This window comes from Pseudorca crassidens, chromosome 11 (assembly GCF_039906515.1).
Source record: "Pseudorca crassidens isolate mPseCra1 chromosome 11, mPseCra1.hap1, whole genome shotgun sequence".
NCBI classification, from domain to species: Eukaryota; Metazoa; Chordata; class Mammalia; order Artiodactyla; family Delphinidae; genus Pseudorca; species Pseudorca crassidens.
Genome location: NC_090306.1, coordinates 11,886,243 through 11,901,822, shown reverse-complemented (window position 1 = coordinate 11,901,822; position 15,580 = coordinate 11,886,243). Strand labels below are relative to the sequence as shown.

The 15,580-nt window shown below is 40.8% G+C and overlaps 1 protein-coding gene and 1 long non-coding RNA gene across 3 annotated transcripts in view; both read left to right on the top strand.

Annotated features, from left to right (window-relative positions):
• The window catches only part of RERG (RAS like estrogen regulated growth inhibitor), a 106,022-nt gene that overhangs the window by 11,334 nt on the left and 79,108 nt on the right, over positions 1-15,580 (top strand). The window lies entirely within an intron of this gene.
• Positions 9,092-13,814, top strand: LOC137201675 (uncharacterized). Its single transcript, XR_010932276.1, has 3 exons — positions 9,092-10,066; positions 10,104-10,496; positions 10,542-13,814. It is a non-coding gene; the product is annotated as an uncharacterized lncRNA (long non-coding RNA).

Genomic DNA, 15,580 nt, shown 5'->3' with positions numbered 1-15,580 from the left:
GCAACCTGTGTATGTAGGAAAGTTCCCCTGTAATGCAGTATTCCATTTGGTATAGCTTTGGATCAAGAGTAAGAAGACTGATGAATCATCTTCTACTAAAGGGTACATTTCCCGTTGTTATCAAAAGAGAATATGATGCGCCATGTCCTGTCAGTATGATCTAATGAAAAAGAAAAGCACCCAGCCGAACCGAGTGAAAGGATTGGGGTTTAAACTTCACCTTCATCCCATCCATGACTCTCTCTTTTTATTCATCCGTCAAATGATACTTTTATTTGCTTTTTTTTAGCAGTGATGCAGGTCGGATAGGCTGTGAAGGTACTTTGAAAAGTTACACGTGTGATATAAATATGGTCCTAATACTATCATGCTTTTATTATGGAAATCCGTGCAGTTCTTCCCCTGCGTTCCTTAACATTCGTGTTTGGAAAAGCAGTATGGTCGGTTTCCCGGCTGTCCATCGCTGGAGGCTGGATGAACACGCTCAGGTCAGTAGCTGGCTATGAGGGTTCCTCCACTGAGTGTATAACGTTACAGATTATCCAGAGGTTGTAGATTCTATGCTGAAGGAATTTGCACTTTCAAATGTGTGAAATGAATAGACATGAAGTCAGGGTGTTTTTGTAGGCTCAGGATATAAGGGGGTCAAAAAAGGAGAAGAGTTTAGGAAAATAATTTGGACTTACGCCTTACTGGAGAAAGAAATATGGCATGTTATAGAATTTTTTGATAATCAAATCTTATCCTTATTAAAAAATTAAAGCTTTAAAACATTTACATATTTTTGATAGAAACATTTCTCAAAAAATATATAAATATATGTATCTATATATTTCCCTATAATCTTAAACTATGTTTTTATTCATTCATTCAATTATTCATTCAACAAGTATCTGTTGAGCGCCAACTTTGTGTTCTAGAATACCTTGCACATAGTACAGGATTCATGTACATTCCAAAAAAGCAGAGTAGTAACTATTTCTGCTCATTATTATATTCCCAGAGCAGATGAAGACTGGCTCCTCAATAAAGTGAATAAATTGAGTTAGAGTATGTGGTCTATATGCGCTATATAATTTCATCAAGAATCATATCTTCTAAATGGTCTCTTTATTGTTGCCAAAGTGGTTTCCTCTCCTGCGCTTGAATATCTCTGGTAACAGGAACTCAGCATGAGAAGAAATAGACCGTTCTATCCTTGGGCAACTGTATCAGTTACAGTCTTCCAGAGAAACAGAAACAGAACCAGTAGAACACACACACACACACACACACACACACACACACACACATTACGTCTTTCTATATTTATTTGGGCTGGCAAGAGTGAAATCTGTAGAGAAAGATGACAGGCTGGAAAGTCAGGGAGGAGTGAATGCTGCAAGCGAGAGGAAGAATGTCTTTCGCTCTGGGAAAGCTCAGTTTTTGCACTAAAGGCCTTCCAGTAATCAGATAAGGTCCACCCACATCATTCAGGCTAATCTCTTGTGCTTAAGGTCAACTGATTGTAGACGTTAACCATATCTACAAAATACCTTCACAGCAACTCCTACAGTAACATTTGATTGAATAACTGGGTCCTAGAGCCCAGACAAACTGGCACATAAAACTATCACGAGTCTTCCTGTTACTTTACCTTCTTTGCAACCAAAGTCTGTTCATCAGTTTCTACTCACCGACTTTAACCCCTTCAAGTTCCACAGAGCACTTTAAATTCTTCTTCCTCATGACAGCCCTTAACATATCTGAAGATAAACCAGCATGCCTCCACCCGTGCCTGAGTTTTCTTTTTCATTGTCTGGTTCCTCACAGTGATTTCACTTGCTCTGCAGAGATCACGGTTTCTGGTCACAGCATCATCCTTGCGGTTCCACTCCAGCTGTGCACTCCACGAAGCGTAGGGCTTGGAAATGAATGCAGGCCTTTCAGATGTGGGATGCCCAGACCAGAAAAGAGCACAGCTGTGGTTTTGCTACTTGATACTTTGCTTCTGCTAAGACAGTCTAAGGTCACTGTTGCTTTCAGGGTGACAGTGGGGACAGTGTTGGCTCATGGGGTGTATACTGCAAATGAAGTCTTTTTCTTTAAATATATGCTGTTGCTGAGTCAGATCTTCCCATACTTGTACCTGAGTATGTGTCTGTTCCATTCAGGTGTGGAAGTTAATTCTTATCCTCTAAAATACTGTTTTGTTCAATTTAATTTATTCTTCTGGCTTGTCAGGAGCTCTTCGGATACAGCATGTGTATCATCCTTCTCTTCTTTCTGTCATATGGAAATATGTTGGTTTTGGAACATTTTAGGCCCTGGATGCTCTTACTGAATCATAGAATTTTCCACTTTGGTATTATTTAGCTCACTGAAATGATGAGGAATCCCAGTGAGTTTTTTGGATAATTTTCAGCTAGTAAAGAAAAACAAAGGTCTTTGACTCTTGGTGTGGGGACATTAACACCATATCATGTTACTTCCATGTTCATTAAATAAGTTCTGTTTAGATTTGCCATAAAATAGGTTGTCTGGGAGGAAGCCTTACACACATTCTTGTCTTACGATTCAAGGTATCTTGCTATATAAAGTGCATAACAGTGATCAACTTTTATTGGCCCACATATCTAGTCTTTACAGAAAGTCATTTTCCAGAGAATCATCCCAGGATATGTATGTTTCTGTGCTGAAATAGCTGAGTTTATGTGATGCAAATCAGAGCTGAATTTTGGAAAGAGTTTTCTTCCTTAGATTATACTGGTAGATATCAAACTTTAGCATGCTTCAGAATCACCTGGAGGGCTTGTTAAAATATATATTTCAGGTCACCACCCCTGAGGTTCTGATTCAGCAGGTCTGTAGTAGGGCCAGATAATTTTTTTTTTTTTTTTTTTCGGTACGCGGGCCTCTCACTGTTGTGGCCTCTCCCGTTGAGGAGCACAGGCTCCGGACGCGCAGGCTCAGCGGCCATGGCTCACGGGCCCAGCTGCTCCGCGGCATGTGGGATCTTCCCGGACCGGGGCACGAACCCATGTCCCCTGCATCGGCAGGCGGACTCCCAACCACTGCGCCACCAGGGAAGCCCGAGAATTTGTATTTTTTAACAAATTCCCAGAGGATGCTGATGTTGCTAGTCTGAGGACCAAATTTTGGAAACCACTGTTTTAAGTTTGCTAAGTACTCAGTTTCCATTTGAAATAGGTGTTTTCGGCTTTGGAAAAGCGTACAGCTTTTTGTGAGCTACATGTAATAAACATTGAGTGCCAGGCACTGTCATGGCTACCAATGATACCAGGGTAAATAAAACAGACAGGGTCTCTGCACTCATGAAGTTAACATTCTAGCAGGAGTAGACTAGGCCAAAAATTACTCTATTGGGGCAGAGCAAATGTGAGCTTTTCCTGTGGTTCCTTAAGACTAGAATTTTTCATTCGCTTCATAGTAAGGTAAGTTTTGTTTAAAAAAAAAAGTGTAAAGCTCAACAACTGTGACATGCTGAGCTTTGATTTTAAGATGATACTTTGGCAACAGTAGGGGTGGGTTGGGCTAAACTACAGTGTTAAGAGTCTGGGAGTTAAACATGGTCGAAGACCATGGTACCAAATATTCTACTGAGAGAAGCTACGTAGACCACATAGGAACTGAACCTAATAAACTTGAGCCTATGAACACAATGCTCCATCACTCAATTAAAGCCAATGTGGATTAGCTTTAATTAATATAAGATAGTTGTTCTTTCTCCAACATTTGGAAAAAAACAATTTTCAATTGCTTGCTGACAGTGGCATTTATAAAACTTACGCAATGGTTGTGTAGACAGAACTACGATATTGAGAAAAGTTCATAAGTTTCCACTGTTTTGGATAGAAAGATAACATCTTTTTCTCAGTGATGCATTTCCAGGTTTTTTTTTTTTTTAATGTTTTTTAAAGTTCTCTTCTGCTTTATGCCGTTGGACAGTAATTTAAGTGGTGAAGCCAAAAATTAAAAAGTAAGAATAAAATTGTGAATATTTATCTGTCTGAAAAGCATTTGACTTCTTTTTCCATTAAGAATCTTGTAAATTACAACTGAACCTAATAACTGAGCCAGCTTCCTAGTCATTTGGCAACATGTGTTGAGTTAGATGTTTTAAAGGAAGACTCAACCACACTTAGTAGTGTGAGTAATGGTTATCTGTTCCAATGCCTGGGACTATTTTTCCATTCATATATTTTATAATTGGAAACTGTTTTTCTAGCAGTTTCCAAAAGAGGTGAAATCAAGAGCACAGTAACCATACATTTAAATCCTTGAGTCCCAAAATTTAACCCATGATTTCTTAATGTCGCCCACTTATCAATTTACAAATAGTTATGAAATTCCTCCTATGTTCCCAATTATTCCACCCTCTTCATCCTCCTGCCATATGCCTAATAAAATGCCAATATTTGGGGGGAAGTCCAGAGAATTATATGATTATCCTCGTCTCAGGGACCTTAGTGTTTTGTTGGGCCTGTATGACTTGCAACTAGAAATCAGCTGGTATAGATTCCAGCACCATGATTGATTTTGACAAATTTGCATCTTGAAATATTTTTAGAAAATTGTCAGAGTTGCAAAAACAAACAGAGAGCTCTTGTGTACCCTTCACCTAGCTTCCCCCAATGATTAACACCTCACATAACCGCAATACATTATCAAAACCAGGAAACTGACATAGACACCGTATCAATTGTATGGCATGGTTACAACTAAGCTGTAAATATTAGAATGATTGATTTTTGACTCAATTCAGGCTCAGGACCCTTTTGAAAAGACAACAGCGATACAGAAGGAGAGACTTCAGTTGTTTTAAAATTAGTAATTGTTTATTTTACAGTCTGTTTGAAACAGGCTTTTAATAAAGGCTATGGACTGTAATTTTGTTTGATGCATGTCTTACATGTGGAATTTATGGAATTCATGGAATTTATGAGATTTAAATTTCCTCCTCCATCAATTTTTTTGGGTATTATTTTTGTTAAGAAAAGTGCATCATTTGTTCCAAGCAGTGTCCTGCAAACTGGAATTTGCCATCTGGATCCCCAGAGTGTTGTGTAACACAGTCCTCTGTCCCCTGTATTTCCTGTAAATACAGGAAATTGGTGGTTAGATCCAGAGGCTTCATTTTATTCAGGTTTTCTTGTTGTTGTTTTTTTGGTTTTTGCAAGGTGTTATTGTATACTTCTGTCACTCAATATCTGGTAGCAATTGAAGCTCATTGTCTAGAGTAGACTTTCTAGAACAGCACTTTCCAACAGAAATTTCTGTGGTGATGGAAGTGTTCCATATCAGTCTTTACTTATTAGCGGGAATATCTTTATAAGGAGAAACTTCCTCTTAACCACTGTGTTGCTCCTGTGAGGTTCAGTTTATATAGGAAAGACAGAAAAATTGTTTAATTCTTACTCTCTATTATCAGCTGTCAAAATAATAAGTTGGTTCCTTAGCATTCTCCAAAAGTGATGCACCCTCATCTTTATGTGTTTTTTGTTGTTGTCATAATTTGCATTTGAATTTATTGTAGTTATTCTTATTGAGGCTCAAATTGGTCAATCCTTGGCCAGAGGGGGTTTATTCAAATGAAGCTCATCATGGGTTTTCAAAAGGTGAAATTCAGTAAGCTATTTACTATCAGAAATTTATTTTTTGAGGTCTGTGCAAGTTAGTGTCTTAAACTGTACACAAGACAGTGTTCTAGCAGTTGAGTTCAGGCCATAAATGCTATAAGAGTCAACAAGAGGGAGAGAAATCAGTGGGAAATACTTGGGGAAGCTTTGAGGGAGGCGGTGGGAGACTGAAATACCATACGTTCAGTGAGATTTTTATGGTTCCCTTTCATTTCTTATCTTTCAAAATTATGATGTTTTCTTCATACCAATTCACATATGTCATTAATATTGGAATTAGGAGGGGAAAGAGGACAACCAAGTAATAAATGAAAGGGGTAGGAACTAATTGATGCTTAGGGAGGGTGAAGAGCCTTGGGCATCCTGCTGATTCAGTTGCAGGAAAAGCCCTTATAAAGCTCCCCAGAGCCAGCTTTTCAGTCTTCATCTCCCTTCAGTGGCAGGAACACAGGTTTGGAGCCTGACAGGCCATATATTAACTGTGTGTGTGGTCAGCTTACTTAACTTCAGTGCACCCCAGTTTCGTCTTCAATAAAATGCAGAAGATAATAACCATCTTCTATTAGGGCTGCTGTACGCCAAGCCCATATGAGATCTGATGATAACCAGCAATTGCAATAATTAGCTGATGTTTATAGCATTGACTGTAAGCCAACCGCTGTTATAAAACTTGACACATATGAACTCACATAATCATAACCACTCCTCTATGAATTGGCCCTGTTATTATCCCTTCTTTACAGATGAGAAGCTTGAGGAGGGCGTAAATAACTTGCCCAGGGCCTTACAGGTAGAGACGAGACTCTAGCAGAATTAGGACTCAAACCCAGGCAGTTTGCCTCTGGTGTCTGTGCTTTTATCCACAGTACTCGGAAAATTTCCAACAAAATGCCAATGCAGAGTTGTAGATGCTCAGCGATTGCCTTCTTCCCTTCTCCCTCTCTTGTCTTCTCTTCCTTGTTACTTGGGAACATTCATTTCGATTCATCAGTATCCATGAAAAGTACTTTACTTCACTGGAACCTTTACTAGGGAAAATGAGGAACCAGAACAGAGGAAACGGTGCTTAAACTACCAAGAGATCTTCTAGCTTTATATTACACTTTTCTTCAGCTCAGTTTTTAAAATAATACTTCTATTCCAAATTCTGCCTATGATTTCATGCTGAAACCACTTATTGGGCTTTTGAGGCGCAGCTGTATGCGAAGGAGGTGTTACGGGAGAAAGGCGGAAGTTGTACAGAAAGATGGGCGAGCTTAGCACTGAATATGTGAAAAATGTGAAGCGTGTTAAACATCTTCGGTGGGAAGGGAGGACACATTAATAATTTGACGTGGAAGAGCCCCAAAAGCAAAACTCAGAAGCTATTTAAAAATGTGAAAGTCCTAGGATGTCAACATTAAGGAAAATACATTGTTAAGTCAAAAATTTTAAATGATGGGGTGTGTTAAAAATATTGGATCGCAGAGAGTTGCTTCATTACTTATCACAATAAGAGGGTGTTTTTTTTCTCCACTGAAATGCAAGATGTTCTTGTGAACCAAATAGCTGGAAGAATCGGGCTCCTACACGGGGCAAAATGCCAGAAGGCTTCAAACGTTTTATGAAGGCAGATTGGATCCCATCAGATAACTGGAAATCTTTTATCTGCTATGAATAATTCATGATTAATTATTGCAGGAGACTTCTAGGTCAATAAATATTATTGAAGACTACGTCGCTTCTTATAAAGGCAAAGGACCCCTGTCATCATTATTGATGATTGTTTTTGACTCCGTAATTCATTATGCAAATTTACATTATGGTGGTGCTATTTTGGGTGTATAATTGGTGTAAACAGCCTTGATGGCAAAGCAGAAACTCTACATATCGTTTTCTTAGGTCATTTTTTTCAGAGTCAGTCAAAAGGAGATGCTGTTCAGTACAAATTAAGAAATTCCTCAAGCCAACCATCACGAGAAAACATGAGCTTTTGTAAATGGGTTTTATTTAAGGCATAATGAAAGAAGATTTCTCTTGTATTATCTTTTATTTATGCAATGCAGCATTGCCATAGTTAGTAAGTGAACACTTTTATCTTATTGGGTCACCTTCAGGATAGTCATTATAATTTCCCAAATGCCTTTGTCTGTGTGCTCAGCTAAGACTATTGTTTAGTCCTGTGTACCTTGTGCCAGTTCCAATAGCATTCACAATATCGATAGGTTTTATTTCTAACATGTTCTGGTTTGAATGGCTTAAAAATTACTGTAGAGTAATTTTATTACAGTGAAAGGGTTTCATTTTATTGAGGGACACATGCAAACAAAAAGAAACAACTTGCCAAGAAATATCAAGTTCATTGTAATCTTGGAATGCTCTTTCTATAAAGATGTATCGATAAAGTTAGAAACAAAACTGAATTCTTCATGCTCCATGTTTTCAACATACTGGACTAGCCATTAGATCAAATTAGATAATTGAAAAATCTCCACTGTTATTTGATGAGTGTGTGTATGTGAGTGTGTGTGTGTGTGTGTGTGAGTGTGTGTGTGTGTATGTGAGTGTGTGTGTGTGTGTGTGTGTGTGTGTGTGTGTGTGTGTGTGTGTGTGTTGGCTAAGAATGCTAGTCCAGAAGATCAGAACCTCAACCAATTATGAATGGCAGTGGTTTCTACATTTGAAACACATGAAAAATTTTGAGATATGAATGGGCTTAATACTTAGTCTCTGTTTAGTCTCATGTTTAGCTTTTTCCTCCATATGTGGCGAATCTAGAATATAGGAATATAAGAAAAACATATAACTAGCTCTGCCCTGGGAGTAGAGAGTTGCAATCTGAATGGGAAGATTGTAATGGCATACAGTAGACATAGTGGGACATGCAGGAAAAAAAAAAAGAACACTCATGGTCTTTTCAATAAACGCCTCAGAATGCCATCAGGAGTGGAAACCTTTGACAAAATGTGTAAACTATAGAAATAAAAACAGTTGAATTATTTCAAAACATGCACATTAGAAAAAGGCTACCTTATGTTGCCACCTAGAGCCTCAGCCTTGCCTGGTTTATCTGAAGTAGATAATGAGATTTGGGACTTTTGAGCTGATGAGATTTTGAGGAGATTTTTGGACTTTGAGTAGATGCTGTAATGGATTGAGAATATTGAGGACCTTAGGACGGCATGAATATATTTGCATGTGGAATTCCCTTGCGGGGCCAGAGAGAGGAACGAGATGGACAGAATAATGACCACAAAGATGTCCACGTCCTAATCTCCAGAACCTGTGAATATGTTATCTTACAGGGCAAAAGGGACTTTACAGATGTGGTTGAAGTTACGAGCCTTGACATGGGGAGACTATCCTAGACTCTCCAGGTGAGTCCAGCTTAATCACATGATTCCCTGACATTGAAGAACCTTTCCAGGCTGAGGTCAGAGGCTGAGGTCAAGGGGAAGTGTGGCGAAGAAGGGATGGTCACAGAGATGTAATGGTGCTGGCTTTGAGCATAGAAGAAGGGAACCTTTAGCCAAGGATTATGGATAGACTCTGGAAGGTGGAGGAGGAAGGGAAATGGATTCTCCCCAAGGGCCTCCAGAGAGGCACTAATGACTTCTAACCTACGGAAGCGTAAGATGGCAAATTTGTGTCTTTTTCAGGGCACTAAACTTGTGACCATTTGGATTCTTACTCATGAAAATGGAGTGTGGCTCCCAGAAGCTTTGATTTCATACACTAAGAGCCTGCTGAGAATCAGTATGCATTTCACAGAATGAGTCTGTGCGTACATTTGCCCCCTTACCCTGACGTTCAGAACCATCTGTGGAAACTAAGGAATGGAGCCCAAATCAGCCTTGAGGGCGACCAAATGGAAGGGGATGATCCATATCCTGAAGAATCATCACTGGTCAATTTCCAAGTTTAGAGAATTGCATTGAGTGATCACTTGAGTGGGCGTGACCCAAGGGGATTTGAGTCCTGCACCCCTCTTGGTAAAGAAGGGGGGTGCCTTTGAGAACTACACCCAAAGGAGGCTGCTAAACAGGTCAGACCGTATGGACGGATCAATAGAAGCATCCTTACTGAGAGAGGACAGGAAGGTAGAGAGCAGAGGAAGTAGATCCAGGGGTTGTAAAGGAAAGAGAGCTGAGGCCCCAGGGCTGGAGCACCCAGACCAAGAGACAAAGCGGTTTGTGACCTTTAGGCATCTCTGCTTTCTATGGGCCATGCGTGACCTGGTCATATTGAGGACAGAGACCTAAAGCAAGCAAAGCTGGGGACACAGGATAAAAGACTCAGGCTCCTTGATACAGGGAGCTCCATTCTGGTGCCCCTGGATAACACAGGATGCTGTGCACTGCATCTTGCTCTCCGCACTGCCTGTGCCCGTGAACACACACACTGAAGACAGATGGGCTAGAGACCTCTGCTCTGCCTCAGTCCGTGCAGTCAGGCATTTATACAGTGCAGGGCTGACGTTCCAAGACGACTTCAATCGGCTTCTGACATTTTATTGTCCGGCTTTGCGGGTCCATAAGAAACAAATAAGAATAGTTTACTTCCTACAATGCCGGGCACTTGGCAAAGTATTTTATTTCTCTTATCTCACTGAATAGCTCACCACAACACAAAGAATGTAGGTCTTGTTATAATTTCTCTCTTCCAGACGAGGCTCAGAGAGGTTTAACAACTTGCCCCAAGCATCCGTGGAATATATAGCAGAGCCAGAACTTGAACCTGCGTCTGCTGAATCCAAACGCCAGCTCTTTTCAGTTTCAGGCCCCACTCCTATTTCCATCGAGAAGAGCAATCCAGCCACATCAGTCACAGAAAGCACATCTCTTCCAGGTGTTTCTCTCCCAGGTGTTTCTCTCCCAGGTGTTTCTCTCCCAGGTGTTTCTCTCCCAGGTGTTTCTCTCCCAGGAGTTTCACATTTAACTCTTGGTGATCTAAGAGATTCTCACTGGTCTCCAAAAGAGGCCGCATTTTGTGACACCTACTAATAACTAGGATGGTTTTACAGCCCAGTAGCCAGACTGCTGAGGTTCAAATCCTGGCTGCGCTAGGATGTAAGTTACAGAATGCAGGCATTTGTGTGTGTGTTGATCAGAGCGATAGCCCCAGCCCCCAGACTAGCGTTTGACACATGGTAGGTGCTAAATAGATATTTGGAGAATAAAAGACTGCTTCAGTTGTGACTGTAAGTATTAAGTGGAAGAATCCACGAACATACTTAGAACAGCACCTGACAACGAATAAGTGCTCAGCCAATGTAAGCGATCGTTATTGTACATGAGATTGACACCCTTGGTCTGTGGTCCAATGGGCCTGGGATCCCTCAAGATGCCAGAGGAGGTTCGGTTATTTTACGATTAGAACCTTTCTCCCTCATTCCTGACCTTTCTTATTTCTCCTCTCATTCTCACCTAGGACTGTTCTGTTTCAGAGGCAACAATGAAAGATTACACAGTATTTCTAAAATATAAACTGTGCTATGAATGCTGAAGAATAACCTCTCCTCTGCAGTATAGTTATGTACAAAATACCTTTCTCTGAATGAATTACTGACAGTACTTGGAGAGTCGCCATTTCTAACGGTCTTTGGAAACCATTTCTCAGCCCAGAGAAGTGGCATGGGTTTTGTTTTTAGTGTAAACCAGACTCTCACAGATCATCAAAAGCTTTCCCTTCAATGTGTTTACTGGAGTTGATTCTTAGTCTATTTTTGGTGCAAGGTCCACAGTCTTGGTAGCAGAGGAGACGTGATTGACCTTTCCACCAGGGTTTTAAACTTGATCAGTGTCACTAATATGAAGCCCAAGTGTGGGGTTGCATCTGTTTGAGAAATACTTGCTCAGGAAAAAAGAATGATTAAGACAAGGTGTCATTTTCTAGCATGTTGGTGCCAACCTTGTAACAAGCTGATAATGTTAACTATCTCCATCCAAGGAGCCAGAGTCAACTCTTCAGTCAGAAAAGCTCTGCCTGGGCAGAAGGAAATGTTCTTTTATTTCCCCAGAAATAAACAAAAGCTTTGTCTCTACACCATTTCACTGCGATGGGCGGTGTGCCCCTTCTTCTCCTGGGCTTCTTTCTCATTTGCCTTAAGATGAATCCTGTTCACCAAATCGTTAACTAGAGAGGTCTCACTTATGTAAACTTGTGGAGGAACAGCCCCTCTTCTCGGATTTTAAATGTCCTGAAAGGAGGCAGGAAGTGATGGGATTGTATTCCTCAGGTAGTCAGGGCTCACACACTCAGCTTTGGATGGGGCACGTTTGCAGCGCACTGAGCTTCATGGGCGGATGGCTGCATCCCTTCCACGTGCTTGTCTGTTTAGCTTGTAATGTGGCTCACGATACACAAAACCCAAAACCATCCGACTGAGTGGCTCTTCGCCTTACGTTGTCCAATTTAAGCCATGATCTGGGGACAGAAACATAGGATGGAACTGAAGCTGTGAACCTTCTGGGGAGGAGGATGGCGTATGGACAGTGTATTCATCTTCAGGGATGCAGCTTCTAGGTAGCTGCGTGCCTCAGTTTGGTGCCACGTGGCAGCCGATGCTGTTTCCTCCCACCTTCCTGAACTGATTTTCTTTTGACCTCGGTTCAATCTGAGATAGATTTGGGTAATTAATGAAACCAACAGGAGAAAAATGAATAAATAACCCACAGCCAGCCTTGCTGTGCATTAACAAGGTAAGTGGAGATTTTCCCACGGGGGGCTACGGAACCAGGATACAGTCATTTGTAGGGCAGGGCGAAAGCCACCTGCTTAGCAGGAAAAAAACATGAGTGGGCAAAACCTATTCAGAGATTACCAATGACCTCTGTTGATCCAACTCTTTGTTTCCTAATGAGGCACCCTTGGCATCCAGGGCATCGCCCCTTATGTTGGAGGGGGGGAAGGGGAGGGGAGGTGATCCGGTAGTGTTGGCACTTCCTGCCTTTTCTGACACCTTAGGCTCATCCTTAGCCATACTGGACCTTATCCAAAGCAACGCACCTGAAGGCAGTGCGGGAATCTCCTCAATTCTGCCACCGTCTCCAGGTGGCTAATTAGAATTTTTCCATTTCAACTCTTATTTGTTCATTAGCCAAGATGATAACGATGTGCAGAAGGGCTAGACCCGAGTCACTTGGCAAGCATTAATTTGAGAGGCTCTCTAGCTTTCTGGATCGTGCATTACGCTTTTCCACAAAGCGTATTCTGAAAGATAATATAGGTAGATGTTTCAAAAACCAAACCAAACCAAAAACTCTCTCCATTTCTGATGGATGTAAAGGAGTGACTCCTTGACATACGTTACCCCATGCCATCTGGCAACCGGAAATTGGTCTTGCAGAGGTAGTGGATTTCGAGTTGGTGGCGAAATCATAACATCACCGGTACGATTTTCTCTGTGGATTTCATCAAGTTCTCAGTGGTCAGACCAGCAACCCAGGATCCTGCAGCAAGCAGAGGGTGAAAAATGGACATAGCAAGAGATCCTGCTGTCAACAGAACTGCTTTAACAAAATAAAGCAAAGGAGAACTTCCTTCTTGGCAACTGCCTAGAGAACATCATGTGAAGCATTCCTGGAAAGATGGGCTCCAGGCTTTTAAACGACACCAAGACTCTATATACTGTGCATGAATCTGAGCTAATGAAATACTAGTAAAAGAGTAAAGCGTTCCTCATACAGATTTCACTTGAACACCATTTTTTTTCAGGAGATCAGAAAACATTTTTTTTTCTCTTTTATTAAAAATAGTCTAATAAAACCTATTTTCAAAAGTGTAGGTTCTGAGGAGAGAATGTATAGATTTGGGGAACTGAGGGGCAGCAGACCATATGCGAGAGGGGGTAGGAAAAGGGTGTTTCAAGAGATCTGTTTCTAGTGACTGCGAAAGGATCATTTACAATCCTGCTGAAATGTCTTCTGCCTTTCCTTCCTTCACGGCAGGCCTGGAATGTGCCATTGAAGGAAGCCAGGGTTTGTTGTTTAGAGCCCAGCCTGGATCCTGTACGTGTGTGTCAGGCGAGCTGTGGGAGTCCAGCTGCACACTGTCTCCTTTTCACCCTTCAGCATATAATTTAGCATAATCCTCTGAAGCTTTTCAAAACAGGGAAATAATCTTAAATCCTTGCACCGAGTTTGTGAGTCAGTGTTTTGATTGTTCTTGTAAAGGTACGTACCTTTCTTCCTGTTGGCAAAGCAAAAACCTCAGATTCAAATTATCTTGGAGGAGGGGTGGGAAAGTTGAGGATGAAAAGAAGCAAGTCTCTTTTCCCTGATTCATGCCTTTTTATAGAATAATAACCTCAGTCGTTTGCCTACCTCTGAAATTCAGGAACAGGAGGATGAATGCAGGGGAAGTAATAGCCAAGCGTTCGGAGGCAGATTTCTCTCCCTTGCGATGGTATTTATAGTTTCCCGTACTTACAGTACTTTTCCCTCCAAACCAGACCCAGAGTCAAAATGCCAGATGATCAGAAACATCTCCCAGCTCTAGGTTCAGCGCTCTTTCCGCTACACTGTATCGCTGTGTCTCCGTTATTATGTCCTGGACCCACAGAGTTTCTAAAACTGTCATTTTAAGTGTGTCTTTCTTTGGGGGAAATAAAAGAGGGGATTTCAGTGTGGGAGCATGAGAATGAGTGCACAGATAAGACTGTCACAATGGCAGAGAGGCAGGTATAATTCTCCACCAAAAGGAACCAGAATTCCTTGGAGAAGGGGTTCCAGGGCTGGGGTAGGCAAGTGAAAGATGAACGTGGAACATCTTGTGGCACCAGAAAGTAAGAAAGTGCTGGAAAATGAGAGAGGAGGGAAACATATCCACCAACCTGAAAGGGCTCCCAACGGCCAGAGTTGGAATAATTTGAGCAAAGCAAATAACAACATAAATCCAATAATAGTATTGATTATAATTCAATGGATAACATGGCTCTCCTTGAGTCCACACTGATATAAACAAACAACCAGCTAAATAAAGACGAAGAAATAACAAGTCTTCTTTACAAAACAATTCCAGTTAATAAATATAGGATGAATGAGAGGAATAGAACATTATAACATCACAGGAGTAATTTATGCAGGCAACCATGGATGGATTTCGTGGGTGAAAGTTTTAAGCAGAAATGGGACACTTGCATAGTTTCAAAAGATCTCCCCTAAAATAAACATTTACTAATTGCAAAGGAAAAAATAGTAACGTTACAATGAAGAAACCTGGCATGCACCACCTTAACCGAGTACTAAAGGGGAAATTAAATAAGAAAACAACTAAATAAAATAATAATCACTAGGTGCAAGGCATATCGACATAGTATGATTCACTGAGAAGGGTACATCATATCTGTGGCAGTCTTTCCAATAATGTATAACCTCAATCTAACCGTGGATTAACACCAGACAAACACAAATTGAAGGGCATTTTGCAAAGAGCTGGCCAGTACTCTTTAAAAGTGTCAAGGCTGTGAAAAGGAAAGTCTGAAGAACTGTCACAAAATGTAGGGAGACTAAAGAGACATGATAACCGAATGCAATGTGACATTCTAGATTGTATCCTGGAAGAGAAAAAAAAAAGGACGTTATTGCAAAAGCTGGCGAAATCCAAATAAAATCTGTAATTTGGTTAATAGTATGGTATCAATGTTAATTTCTTAGTTTTGATAATTGCACCATGGTTACATGAGATATTATCATTACATGAATGTGGGGGAAGGGTGTACAGAACTCTCTATTTTTATAACTCTCCTGTAAGTCCAAATCTATCTCAAAATGAAAAGTTATTGCATCGGTGATATTTAGTTATCTCTCTATATTTTTCAACACTGGAAAATAAATGAGCGTAAGGCATCCGGGACAGTGGCAAGAGAGCTGCTTATAAGAAAACTTGGCATTTGTTCATTCAACAGTTATTCAGAAGCCACTAGGTTGAATCACTGTGTTCGTTTCAGGGATTTAGCAGCT